The sequence below is a fragment of the Oncorhynchus kisutch genome, linkage group LG6 (assembly GCF_002021735.2).
Source record: "Oncorhynchus kisutch isolate 150728-3 linkage group LG6, Okis_V2, whole genome shotgun sequence".
NCBI classification, from domain to species: Eukaryota; Metazoa; Chordata; class Actinopteri; order Salmoniformes; family Salmonidae; genus Oncorhynchus; species Oncorhynchus kisutch.
The window spans coordinates 11,965,760-11,980,574 of record NC_034179.2 but is presented as its reverse complement, the minus strand read 5'-3'; the positions used below and the strand labels follow the sequence as shown (position 1 = coordinate 11,980,574).

Here is a 14,815-nt window from a genome sequence, read left to right as displayed (position 1 = left end):
CGAGAGTTCTTCGAACTATCTGTTTGTATTATACAGCCATTGTTTACTACTCGTCTTTGGTGCAAACACCACTGACACATCTTTTTACTGCGACATGATCGCATCAACTGACCTGACCTTATCGAAGTGAGAGTAAGATATGAGAGTGAAGTCTTGTGCACTTTGAAGTATATATCAACCTTAAATACAGAATTTTCATTGAACCCTTCTAATATTTTGATGAACCAAATACCAATACTAGATATGCCAGTCTCAACCCCATATTGACCACTTCTGCTCTGCCTCTTGTTGATGTCAATATCTATCATAGTTTTACTCAAAATGCATTTGATTTGACCATGCTCTATGTAGGCTGTCCTCTTGGATGGTTGCCATGGAGAGTCTACACTCAGAGCAGCCCATATTTGTCAAAACAGCTTGTCCACAGGAAATAGCTCTGGAGTGAGGCGACATCCCAGTGGTCTGCAGCTCTGTGTTCCACCCTTCCACCCATTACATGATCATGGCTTCTCTCTCTCTCTCACTCACTCACATCTCGCTCATCAACTCTGTGGAACTGAGTTCAACTGATCCAAACCACAATCCCAGAGGAACGCAAGACTGCTAGTCGTGTACATGATAAACAACAGCGGATACATTTGGGACACAGAAACAGTGGGGAAATGTAGGCCTATGTAAAAATAATAATAATAATAATCAATTACTAATTAAAAAGTAGCCTTTGGCATTTTAGAATATGATATACTTGTAGTGTTAAAAGACAGCTGTTTATTCGTCAATGAGTCGCTCGTCAAACCACCTCGTTTAAGCGTTGGGTTTCTTTTCTTACTACATCCAAATCAAAGTCTTACTCTCAGCTTAGTATTTCACAGGTCTAACATCATCTTTAAAAATATCTCCAAGACATGGGGGATCAGGAGTAGTAATCTCTGAAGCTCACCACTTCTGAGGGGCCGACAGCAGACTGACGACCCCTAGAGACAGACAGAGAGGGATAGAAGGAATCCTGATGCTTTAAGGCACCGCTATCCAATGAATGAAACAGGGGAGTGTGGGGGGAGAAAGAGAGAGAGAGAGAGAGAGAGGAAGTAAGAGAGAGTGTGTGTGTGTGTGGGGTTCTTGTATCCAGGGATAGTTAAACATGGAAAATTCTCCCTCGTGGGGACATTTCCCCTGTTACAATTAGGGTTAGAATTGGTTTAAGGTTAGGGTTACGATAGACCGCTGCACCACTCAGGATGCCTAAGGCAACAGCCTGGGATCGAACCCAGGTTGTGTCACAACCGGCCGTGACAAGGAGTCCCATAGGCCGGTGCACAATTGCCCCAGCATCGTCCGGGTTAGGGGAGGGTTTGGCCAGGGGGGATTTACTTGGCTAATCCCGCTCTAGCGATGCCATCTGGCGGGCTGGGCGCATGCAGGCTGACTTTGGTCGTCAGTTGAAAGGTGTTTCCCCCGACACATTGGTGCAGCTGGCTTCCGGGTTATGTGGGCGGATGTTAAGGAGCACAGTTTGGCGAGTCATGTTACAGAGAATGCATGACTCGACCTTCGCCTATCCTGAGCCCATTCTGCTGTTGCAGCGATGAGACAAGATCACAATCACGAAATTGGGGAGAAAAAGGGGGTAGATTTTTCTGTCTCCAGTAGGTCTATACTGTGTCTCTAGTGGGTCTATACTGTGTCTCTAGAGGGTCTATACCGTGTCTCTAGTAGGTCTATAATGTGTCTCTAGTAGGTCTATACTGTGTCTCTAGTAGGTCTATACTGTTTCTTCTAGTAAGTCTATACTGTGTCTCTAGTAGGTCTATACTGTGTCTCTAGTAGGTCTATACTGTGTCTCTAGTAGGTCTATACTGTCTCTCTAGTAGGTTTATACTGTCTCTCTAGTAGGTCTATACTGTCTCTCTAATAGGTTTATACTATCTCTCTAGTAGGTCTATACTGTCTCTCTAGTAGGTTTATACTGTCTCTCTAGTAAGTCTATACTGTCTCTCTAGTGGGTCTATACTCTCTGACTGAAATATACTGTGTCTCTAGTAGGTCTATACTGTGTCTCTTGTAAGTCTATACTATGTCTCTAGTGGGTCTATACTGTGTCTGTAGTAGGTCTATACTGTGTCTCTAGTGGGTACATACTGTGTCTCTAGTGGGTACATACTGTGTCTCTAGTGGGTACATACTGCGTCTCTAGTGGGTATATACAGTGCCTTGCGAAAGTATTCGGCCCCCTTGAACTTTGCGCCCTTTTGCCACATTTCAGGCTTCAAACATAAAGATATAAAACTGTATTTTTTTGTGAAGAATCAACAACAAGTGGGACACAATCATGAAGTGGAACGACATTTATTGGATATTTCAAACTTTTTTAACAAATCAAAAACGGAACAATTGGGCGTGCAAAATTATTCAGCCCCCTTAAGTTAATACTTTGGTAGCGCCACCTTTTGCTGCGATTACAGCTGTAAGTCGCTTGGGGTATGTCTCTATCAGTTTTGCACATCGAGAGACTGAAATGTTTTCCCATTCCTCCTTGCAAAACAGCTCGAGCTCAGTGAGGTTGGATGGAGAGCATTTGTGAACAGCAGTTTTCAGTTCTTTCCACAGATTCTCGATTGGATTCAGGTCTGGACTTTGACTTGGCCATTCTAACACCTGGATATGTTTATTTTTGAACCATTCCATTGTAGATTTTGCTTTATGTTTTGGATCATTGTCTTGTTGGAAGACAAATCTCCGTCCCAGTCTCAGGTCTTTTGCAGACTACATCAGGTTTTCTTCCAGAATGGTCCTGTATTTGGCTCCATCCATCTTCCCATCAATTTTAACCATCTTCCCTGTCCCTGCTGAAGAAAAGTAGGCCCAAACCATAATGCTGCCACCACCATGTTTGACAGTGTGGATGGTGTGTTCAGGGTGATGAGCTGTTTTGCTTTTACGCCAAACATATCGTTTTGCATTGTTGCCAAAAAGTTCAATTTTGGTTTCATCTGACCAGAGCACCTTCTTCCACATGTTTGGTGTGTCTCCCAGGTGGCTTGTGGCAAACTTTAAACAACATTTTTTATGGATATCTTTAAGAAATGGCAAAAAAAAAAGTCCAGATTTGTGCAATATACGACTGATTGTTGTCCTATGGACAGAGTCTCCCACCTCATCTGTAGATCTCTGCAGTTCATCCAGAGTGATCATGGGCCTCTTGGCTGCATCTCTGATCAGTCTTCTCCTTGTATGAGCTGAAAGTTTAGAGGGACGGCCAGGTCTTGGTAGATTTGCAGTGGTCTGATACTCCTTCCATTTCAATATTATCGCTTGCACAGTGCTCCTTGGGATGTTTAAAGCTTGGGAAATCTTTTTGTATCCAAATCCGGCTTTAAACTTCTTTACAACAGTATCTCGGACCTGCCTGGTGTGTTCCTTGTTCTTCATGATGCTCTCTGCGCTTTTAACGGACCTCTGAGACTATCAAAGTGCAGGTGCATTTATACGGAGACTTGATTACACACAGGTGGATTGTATTTATCATCATTAGTCATTTAGGTCAACATTGGATCATTCAGAGATCCTCACTGAACTTCTGGAGTGTTACGGCTTTCTAGGTGTGGTGAAGGAGAGTCGGACCAAACTGCAGCGTGTAGATTTCGATCCATGTTTAATCAAACAAACATAACATGAATAAACACAAAAACAATAAACGTAACGAAAACCAAAACAGCCTATACTTGTGTCAACTAACAATGCGACAGGAACAAAGACACTAAGGACAATCACCCACGATAAACTCAAAGAATATGGCTGCCTAAATATGGTTCCCAATCAGAGACAACGATAAGCACCTGCCTCTGATTGAGAACCACTCCAGACAACCATAGACTTTGCTAGATAACCCCACTAGCTACAATCCCAAATACATACACACCAAAACCCCAAGACAAAACACACCACAATACAAAAACTCCATGCCACACCCTGGCCTGACCCAATACATGAAGAAAAACACAAAATACTTAGACCAGGGCGTGACATGGAGAGAGTTTGCTGCACTGAAAGTAAAGGGGCTGAATAATTTTGCACGCCCAATTTTTCAGTTTTTGATTTGTTCAAAAAGTTTGAAATATCCAATAAATGTCGTTCCACTTCATGATTGTGTCCCACTTGTTGTTGATTCTTCACAAAAAAATACAATTTTATATCTTTATGTTTGAAGCCTGAAATGTGGCAAAAGGTCGCAAAGTTCAAGGGGGCCGAATACTTTCGCAAGGCACTGTACTCCCTAGTAGTTTTTTTTAAAAGTTAGGGTTATGGTAAAGGCAATGGTTATGGTAAGGGTTAGGGATAGAATTAGGGGTTAAAGAAATCAATTTTAGGTCCCCACAAGGATAGAAGAACATAACTGTGTGTGTGTGTGTGTGTGTGTGTGTGTGTGTGTGTGTGTGTGTGTGTGTGTGTGTGTGTGTGTGTGTGTGTGTGTGTGCGCGCGTGTCAGAGAGAGAGAGGGAGAGAGAGAGAGAGAAAAATACAATGTGTGTGTGAGCTGAGACCTTGGCCACACCCTATATAGGCCCCCCAAGATCAGACCTATTGCCCTTCTGCCCCCGCCCATGTCCCCTGCCCCTACAGCAAGGACCTCAACATGGCAGCTGCACATGCCCAGACCTTGAGTAGAGCAACAGGTCCAACCTCCACTAATACACCCACCCAAGCCCCATCCTGCGACCCAAGAGGCATGCACCAGACGCTCAGCATGCTCTGCTCACACCTAATGGTCCGGGCCTAAACCACACAAATAGCAACACTAGACACAATGGAACACAAAGCTTTTACAATCTCATCCTGGAATATACAAGGTCTGAGGTACTGACTGTTACTTTTGATTTTGACCCACCCTTTGTTCAGGGACACATTATTCCATTTCTGTTAGTCACGTGTCTGTGGAACTTGTTCAGTTTATGTCTCAGTTGTTGAATCTTGTTATGTTCATACAAATATTTACACATGTTAAGTTTACTGAAAATAAATGCAGTTGACAGTGAGAGGACGTTTCTTTTTTTGCTGAGTTTAGTTATATGCAAAGGTTATTGTTCAGCATCTGTAATGCAACTTAAATAATGAAAAATATAAAACACATAACAAAAAACAACTAAAGACAAATATATCATCAATGGACAATGAGGTTAAAACCATTCGGAGTAAAGAAATCATACCGGCTGTGATGACATCAGCTTTGTCAGTCCAAGACGTCTTGAACTTTGGCAGAAGGATTTCAGCAGCAATAAGCTGTGGCTACTCCATCATTTCTCCAAAGCGCTTTTGGAGACCGTTCTGAATGGCTCTGATAAGTGGTAGGCACATTTGGCAAGATGCTTCCAGCCTTTGAAGTTTTGTTTTTAGTAAGAAGATCACTGGCAGCAGCCACCCCATATGCGTGTCAAATCAAATCAAATCTTATTGGTCACATACACATGGTTAGCAGATGTTAATGCAAGTGTAGCGAAATGCTTGTGCTTCTAGTTCCGACCGTGCAGTTATATCTAACAAGTAAACTAACAATTTCACAACTACCTTATACACACAAGTGTAAAGGAATGATTAAGAATATGTACATATAAATATATGGATGAGCGATGGCCGAACGGCATAGGCAAGATGCAGTAGATGGTATAGAGAAGAGTATATATATATGAGATGAGTAGTGTAAACATGATATAACGTGGCATTGTTTAAGTGACTAGTGATACATTTATTACATCCAATTATTAATTATTAAAGTAGCTAAAGATGAGTCTGTATGTTGGCAGCAGCCACTCAATGTTAGGGATGGCTGTTTAACAGTCTGATGGCCTTGAGATAGAAGCTGTTTTTCAGTCTCTCGGTCCGAGCTTTGATGCACACATACTGACCTCGCCTTCTGGATGATAGCGGGGTGAACAGGCAGTGGCTCGGGTGGTTGTTGTCCTTGATGATTTTTGGCCTTCCTGTGACATCGGGTGGTGTAGGTGTCCTGGAGGGCAGGTAGTTTGCCCCCGGTGATGCGTGGTGCAGACCGCACTACCCTCTGGAGAGCCTTATGGTTGTGGGCGGAGCAGATGCCGTACCAAGCGGCGATACAGCCCAACAGGATGCTCTCGATTGTGCATCTGTAAAAGTTTGTGAGTGTTTTTGGTGACAGGCCACATTTCTTCAGAATCCTGAGGTTGAAGAGGCGCTGTTGCTATCTGTGTGGGTGGACCATTTCAGTTTGTCTGTGATGTGTACGCCGAGGAACTTAAAACTTTCCACCTTCTCCACTACTGTCCCATCGATGTGGATAGGGGGGTGCTCCCTCTGCTGTTTCCTGAAGTCCACGATCATCTCCTTTGTTTTGTTGACGTTGAGTGTGAGGTCTCAGACTGTAGAATGTTCAAAGCTGAGACCAAACTTTGCAGTACACATTCAAGAAGGACATTTCTGCCGGACTCAGCCTGAAAGATAAGGTAAGGTAAATGTAATACCTCTTAGAATTCTAACATTTCATGGACAATAAATAGTACTGTAATAGGAAAACATTACATTGATTCAAAGAATTGCTACTCACATTTTCACATTTAATTCTTCACACACATTTCTTATGGCATCCTCCCCCTTCTCTTGTATGATACCTGTGATCCTCTCCACAGCCAGGTAAGTTGAGTTCCAACGTGTTTGATTTGGACGGATCATCTGCAGTTTGCACTCATTCTCTACAACTTCAGCAGCTAAGGTTGACCTCCTCGTTATATTCCACATGGCATTTGGCAAAAGACCACCTGGACAACCTTTTGTAGCCATCACTATTTGTTTCTGCCAACGCAGTATCTGTTGTTGCAATGAGGTTCAGCAGGTGACATGCACACCGTTGATGCTGAGGGAGTTGATATTCTAGGCCACTGTCATTTTCCAGGATGGAATAGGTGTCTTGGTATTCAACCTGCTCTGCTGGCTCTTCAGCATCTGAGTCTCGGTCTGCTGACTCGACTTCCTGGCTCTGCTCACCAAAAACATTGAATGCTTTGATGAAGTTTGATCCAATGTCTGTTGTGGTTCTTACCACTTTCCCCCTGATCCTGTATGCATAATGGATGTCAGAGGGCACCTGCAAGCACATCATATGTGTGGGAACCTTTCAATCTCCTGCAAGCAAGTGCAGCAGAACGTCTCACCAGAGTTTCTTCATCTATCCAGTGACATGTGACCCCTATGTAACTCCTTTGATGAGCTGTCCAACAATCAGTGGTGGTGGCAACATAATTTACCCTGTTATGTCATAACCGTCTTCTTCATGTGATTGGCAGCTTCATGTATTCTTGAACGAACAGTAGGTCTGGAGATGACTTTGCATTGAGGATGCAGAGTGGTTACCAACTCTTTAAAAGCTGCTTATTTGACCAAAGAGAATGGCTGTCGGCCATCACAGATCAAATGAATGACAAGCTTGTCAACGGTTGCCTGTGAGATGCACCTGGCTCCTCCCACTGCCATCATCAGACATCATTGCTTGCTTGTAAGTTGAAGAGGTGTTTGATAGTTCCTTGGTTCGTTTGTATGTGGTTGCAGAGGTGAACATACTGTAGTTTGTCATCTTTAATGGATGTTTCCTCTGTGGACAAAATGACTGTATCAGTCTGGGCAAAATGTATATAGCCTGACCAGTTTGGTTTTATACAAATGAACTTAAACCAGCACTTAAAGTGCAATCTGTACATATTTGGGCAATGACAACATTTTTGTTTTGGCTCTGTAGTCCAGCACATTGGATTTTAAATATACAATGACAATGGGGTTAAAGTGCAGACTGTCAGCTATAAGAAGGTGTTTTGAATAATGTCACTCTTCAAATACATACGGATATTGGGGAATATTGTTCTTTCTTTTCCCCAGTTATAAGAACTATAGTTTTACCAAACATGATTTTTGGCTATTATTTGAAACTCAGTGATCCAACCAGATATAGCTAGGTAATAAGCAAACAAACAAGAATGCACACACCTACAAATCCCAGGTCTCAAAATGATTTATTTAATTTATTTTCACAAGTTCATTCATTTCACGTTTTTTTTATTTCACCTTTATTTAAGGTAAATACAATATAGCAAGTAAAACACTGGAATTGTAGATTTGCAGTGGAATAATGTGCAAAGTAGAGATAGAAATAACGGGGTTTAGCTATCACCAACATCTTAAATTATGGGGATGGCTAGCTACTAGCCACCATAATGTCAATGAGGTGGTAGCCCGCACTACAGCTTATATATAGTTCCTTCAGCTGTGTAAAGACATTGGTCAGGGTTAGCTTCTAACTAGCTAGCAACAGGATGAGCTAGCTACCGTTAGCATTATGCTACAGATTGAATGCAACTGGCTAATAGCAACACTTTGTTAGCTACATTTACATAGCCTACACAACAAACGACATTCATGGCGATAAAATATATTTATAACTTTACTTTTCGTACCATTAACTTACATGTTTCCTCAAGTTTGAAGCAGAGTAAATGTAGGCAGCCACCTCCACCATCTTTGGTGAGTAGGGTTTACATTCCATAGTTACACTGTCTCCTCTTCTCTGCTTGTGTTTTTTGAGATGTGGTCAGGGATTTCCTTCCTCGTGGTCTTCAGAAGACCCGGCCACTGTCCCCGCATGTGTCTGTATTGTCTCCTGAACCTGCTCAATTTGTTTTTCAAGTTGATTAGACAACCTTCTTTTTTCATGGCATGTAGCTACGTTTTTTTGTTTTTTTTACTGTTACACAATCCTGCTACGGATCATCATTTGGTTTACATGCACAGCTGTGATTGGGCCGTTTTGTGCGATGCGGTGAAATTGAATTATATTGGTCCATCTGGTCATGTAACTTGTCACTGACAAAGAAGTGAACAGTTCTACCTGCTACAAAATAAAGAAGTTTAAGGAAAACATCAACTCAAATTGTTCCATTTGTAATGACCACTAAGAAACAGTGTTGCATCTTTTTTTGCCATTGTAGTCATATAAGAAAACTGTGGTAAGACATCAGTAGATTTATAATTGAACACATTTTTTATGAAGATCTTACACTAATTGTGGAGAGATGTACCGTTTGGATTCTTTACCTATGATAGAAATAAGCTGAAACATTTTAATGTAATTCATTTAATTATTCTTTTGGCCACATTTCATATTCACAAATGTAAATGTACAAACAAAAAAGCAAATGTTCTTACCTTACAAAAAGAAATTGAACTGCATTTTAAGACAATGAAATACTCTGCTAACAAAACAAGCTGTTAGAATTATAAGTGTATGTGTATGTGTCACGACTTCCTCCGAAGTTGGTGCCTCTCCTTGTTCGGGTGGCATTGTGTATGTATAAAATTTCCTGAGTTTTCCCAGCATAAGGCGCTAGTAGATTCATGCGCAGCTGGGATCTTTATTGACCGGTCATTTGCACTTAGATTAGGGATCCCTATTGTTCCTGTTGATGTGCCCTTCCCTGTACATGCCTTAGATAGTTGTCCTTTAGGGTCGGGGCTGATTAGGGAGGTCACAGCTCCACTATGTATGATAACGCAGGAGGGTCATGAGGAGAGACTTAGTCTCTTTCTGATCAATTCTCCTGTGTTTCCTGTGGTGTTGGGGCTTCCCTGGTTGGCCTATCATGACCCCACTATTTCGTGGCAACAGAGGGCTCTTAAGGGATGGTCACGTCAGGGAGGGCTCAGGGAGGTGTGTAGGTGTTTCCATAGGTGCGACTACGGTGGAAAGTCCAAACCAGGTCTCCACCCTCCTCTGAATATGCCGATTTGGCTCTCACCTTCTGTAAGAAGAAGGCGACTCAACTACCACCCCATCGACAGGGGGATTGTGCAATAAATCTCCTGGTAGACGCAGGACTTCCCAGGAGTCACATGTATCCTCTGTCACAGGAGGAGACTGCGGCTATGGAAACATATGTCTCAGAATCTCTGGGACAGGGATACATTCAGCCCTCCACTTCATCTGCCTCCTCGAGTTTCTTTTTTTGTGAAGAAGAAGGATGGAGGTTTACGCCCGTGCATTGACTATAGAGGTATAAATCAGATCACGGTTAAGTACAGTTATCCACTGCCTCTCATTGCCAGTGTGACAGAGTCATTACAAGGGGCTCGCTTCTTCACAAAATTGGATCTCAGGAGCGCTTACAACCTGGTGCGTATCCGGGAGGGGGATGAGTGGAAGACGGAATTTAGTACCACCTCTGGGCAATATGAGTACCTCGTCATGCCTTACGGGTTGATGAATGCTCCATCAGTCTTCCAATCCTTTGTAGCTGAGATTTTCGGGGACCTGCACGGGTAGGGTGTAGTGGTGTATATAGATGACATTCTAATATACTCCGCTACCTGCGCCCGAGCATGTGTCCCTGGTGCGCAAGGTGCTTGGTCGACTGTTGGAGCATGACCTGTACGTCAAGGCTGAGAAATGTCTGTTCTTCCAACAGTCCGTCTCCTTCCTAGGATACTGCCTGTCAGAGTCAGGGGTGGAGATGGAAAATGAACGCATTTCAGCCGTGCGTAATTGCCCGACTGCAGCGGTTCTTGGGGTTTGCCAAATACTACCGGAGGTTTATCTGGGGCTTTGGTCAGGTAGTGGCTCCCATTACCTCCTTGCTGAAGGGGGGATCGGTGCGAATGCAGTGGTCAGCTGGGGCGGACAGGGCTTTTGGTCACCTGATCCCTCCATGGCATTTATAGTAGAGGTGGACGTGTGGCTGGGATAGGAGCTGTGCTGTCTCAGCGCTCGGGTACGCCACCAAAGCTCCGCCCCTGTGCTTTCTTTTCGAAGAAGCTCAGCCCGGCAGAGCTATGGAGCTGTTGGCTGTTGTCAAGGCTCTGAAGGCGTGGAGGCATTGGCTTGAGAGGGCACAACACCTTTCCTCATTTGGACTGACGACCGCAATCTGGAGTACATCTGGGCGGCGAGGAGACTGAACCCTCGCCAGGCAAGGTGGGCCATGTTTTTCACCCGTTTTGTTTTCACCCTTTCTTACAGACCAGGTTCCCAGAATGCTAAGGTAGACACACTGTCCCAGATGTATGACACAGAGGAGCGGTCCACGGATCCCACTCCCATACTTCCGGCTTCTTGCCTGGTGGCACCGGTGGTATGGGAGGTGGACGAGGACATAGAGTGGGCATTACGTACAGAGCTCACTCCCACCCAGTGTCCAGTTGGGCGTCTGTACGTTCCGTCTGATGTCCACGATCGTTTGATCTGTTGGGCCCACGCGTCACCCTTCTCTGGTCATCCTGGCATCGGTCGGACAGTGAGCTGTTTTAGTGGGAAGTACTGGTGGCCCACTTTAGCTAAGGACGTGAGGGTTTATGTTTCCTCCTGCTCGGTGTGCGCCCAGTGCAAGGCACCTAGACACCTGCCCAGAGGGAAATTACAACCCCTTCCCGTTCCACAGTGACCGTGGTCACACCTCTCGTGGATATCGTGACGGATCTTCCTCCGTCACAAGGAAACACCATGATCCTGGTCGTTGTGAATCGGTTTTCTAAGTCCTGCTGTCTCCTTCCTTTGCCCGGTCTCCCTACGGCTCTACAGACTGCGGAGGCCCTGTTCACCCACGTCTTCCAGCACTACGGGGTGCCTGAGGACATAGTTTCTGATCGGGGTCTCCAGTTCACGTCTAGAGTCTGGAGGGCGTTTATGGAGCGCCTGGGGGTCTCGGTCAGCTTCACCTCAGGTTTTCACCCCGAGAGTAACGGGCAGGTGGAGAGTTAACCAGGATGTGGGTAGGTTTCTGTGGTCCTATTGCCAGGACCGGCCGGGAGAGTGGGCGGCTTTCATCCCCTGGGCAGAGATGGCCCAAAACTCCCTCCGCCACTCCTCTACTAACCTATCTCCTTTTCAGTGTGTACTTGGTTATCAGCCGGTCCTGGCACCGTGGCATCAGAGCCAGATCGAGGCACCTGCGGTGGATGAATGGTTTTGGCGCTCGGAGGAGACATGGGACGCTGCCCATGTGCGCCTGCAGCGGGCCATCAGGCGGCAGAAGGCGAGCGCCGACTGCCACCGCAGTGAGGCCCCGGTGCATCCGGGTCTGGCTCTCAACTGCTCCAGCAGTCTGAGGTAGGGGAGGTTCCTCCGCCCCCCCTGGACATCGAGGGGGCCCCGGCATATACTGTGCGAGCCATCATGGACTCAAGGCGTCGGGCGAGGGGCCTTCAGTACCTCGTGGAGTGGGAGGGGTATGGTCTGGAGGAGAGATGCTGGGTGGAGGACATCCTGGACCCTTCCTTACTGCAGGAATTTCACCGTCTCCACCCAGATCGTCCTGCGCCTCGTCGTCCCCAAGGCCGGTGTCGGCGCACTGCTGGAGCCGCGCGTCAAGGGGCGGGGGCTACTGTCACGAAGTTGGTCCGAAGTTGGTGCCTCTCCTTGTTCGGGCGGCGGTTGACGTCACCGGCTTTCTAGCCGCCACCGATCTACGTTTCTTTTTCCATTTGTTCTGTCTTGCTTTTACACACCTGGTTTCCATTACGTTTGAATTTATTCCCTATTTAACCCTCTGGTTCCCACATGGTTTTGTGCGTGTTTGTTCTTTGTTAAGTAGTCGCTCTGTTGTGTCGAGCTGGAATATTTTTCCCTGTATGGAATTTGTTTGTGATTTTCAGAGTAAGTACGTTGTTACTCAGTTCTGTGTCCTGCCTGACTCCGTCCTACCTGCTGCACACGGACTCTTGACAGTATGTCCCTTAAGGTCCTTGTGTAATGTGTATTGTACCCCCTAGCCCCGCCCCTAGCCCAATTGTCCATTGTGTATTTTTCATATATACTTGTGTTCCCACATGTACTTCCTGTATTGAGTTAATAATACAAATTAAATAAAAGTTCTAGCTGCTACAAAAGGCGCAGATTTTATGTGCCATGATGTGTATCCTTTTTCTAGATTGTACTCTGTAACAGATAGTTTTGAAAATGTACTTTATTAAAAATGTACTTAAGTAAAAGTACAGCCTTTAAAGAATACTCAAAAGTACAAGTACACAGAAAAGCTACTCAATTACAGGAACGTGAGTAGTTGTAATTCGTTACTTCCACCACTGGGTATCAGCCTTCTCAATGACTCCCACAGAACACAACGCTGTAGAGTTGAACAAATATAAGCATAATCTTATTTCGGGACTTTGACTGTGGACAATCACCTCCCCAGTTAGTCTATTGTGTGTAATGAACATTAATTTAGCACTGTACAGACTGACATATAGATTGTGCACCAATGAAATTGGGGTATCAACCTACTTGTTGAGACCCATAGTAGGGTGACGCAAATTGTGCGGGACAGTCCTCCATTTTGGCCCTTTATTCCACCTCCCGCAACCAAACAATGTCCCGCATTTTATCAACAAATTCATACACCACAAATGTAGAACAAAAGGTAAATTGTCCCGTATTCCAGTCAGACATTCCAACCTGTCTCTTGCATTCATGTTGCTTGTATGAAAATATATATAGCATATAAGGATGTGGTACTGGTGATTAACACTTGTCCCATTATTGTTGAGATCTAATATTAGCGGTGCGCAAGACGAGAAGTAGGCCAATGTCACAGGCCTATAGTCAACCAATCACATTTTTGAAATCCTTTCGGGCTAAATTCCAGCTAACCTTGAAGAGGACAGTTAGTCCTGACTACTTCTGCTGAAGAGCAAAAGTAACTAAATAGCCGAATTAGACTGAAAGATATAAGATAAGTTAATCAAACTTGTCAGGTTCTCCAGTCTCAATGCTCATTAGTTGCTCATTCAACACATTTGCCGCTTCTTCACTCAATACCGTTTAAGAAGTCTCCCTAACTATTTTACATTCCCTGAGACCAACCAGAATATTTCCTGGGCTACATATTCCCAGATTGTCATAAAACAGCCACACTTGTGGTCTCTCGTTTTTGCATCACCAAAGTTTGCACAAGGAAAAATAATAGACTAGGTGTGGCTGGTGCGCTTAAATGAGCTCGTTCTGTGTAGCGAACTGCAGGGGGTAGGTATACTGTAGTGCTGCCATAGCGCACCGGAGCGTCACTTCGCCACTTCTCACAGTGGTGCTCGTTTAGTAAAGTTAAAATCAAAGCTGAATCAATGTCTTGGAAGATCACATAATGATTCATTAGTATTCTGCATACATATATAATAGCATACTATCACGTTACTGTTACACCAATAACAACACCTAATTTATTATGAGATTTTTGTAAATTGTAAATAAGAATGTGTTCTTAACTGACTTGCATAGTTAAAAAAAGGTTAAGTTAAAAAAAATGTTCTAGGATGGTTAGCTAAATAGTCCAACAACTAAAAAAATCGCATGAGGCCAAAACGCAACAGTGCTCGAATGTAAACTACTAAGCAGAAGGTGCAGAAAATACAGGAAGGATATACACTGTTAGCACCATCTGCTCAAATTTGCAAATGAAACAGTCATTCAATTACAAGAAGATCTAAATGCATATTCCGTATTGTTGTGTTCTGTGGGTGTCACTGTGTAGGTTTATACCCCATTTCATGGATGCTCAATCCATAGGTTAGGCTGTACAGTGCGTATACGCATGCGCCCAATGCAATTCTGAATTTAAATGCATCCACATTGCATTTTCAACATATTTTTACTTTTTGGGGGTCAATTTGATTCATAATTGTTTTTTTGTTGAATTTATATAACATTCCAAACTTGTTTATCATTATCTAGTCCAATTGTAGCATGTTTTCACAATGTTTATCCTTTTTGCATGTTTCAATGGGTGATTTATTTTGAAGGCGAACCGCCGATTCCACT

General features: G+C 44.1%; 1 long non-coding RNA gene across 2 annotated transcripts; it reads right to left on the bottom strand.

Moving 5' to 3' along the window:
- Positions 1-4,968: 4,968 nt before the first annotated feature.
- Positions 4,969-8,783, bottom strand: LOC116374342 (uncharacterized). 2 transcript variants are annotated; one of them, XR_004210181.1, is made up of 3 exons: positions 8,483-8,783; positions 6,575-7,615; positions 4,969-6,461 (listed from the first exon to the last, which is right to left on the bottom strand). It is a non-coding gene; the product is annotated as an uncharacterized LOC116374342 (long non-coding RNA). The 2 variants fall into 2 exon arrangements; XR_004210182.1 differs by having other exon boundaries at positions 6,287-6,461; positions 8,472-8,783.
- Between the last annotated feature and the right edge of the window lie 6,032 nt (positions 8,784-14,815).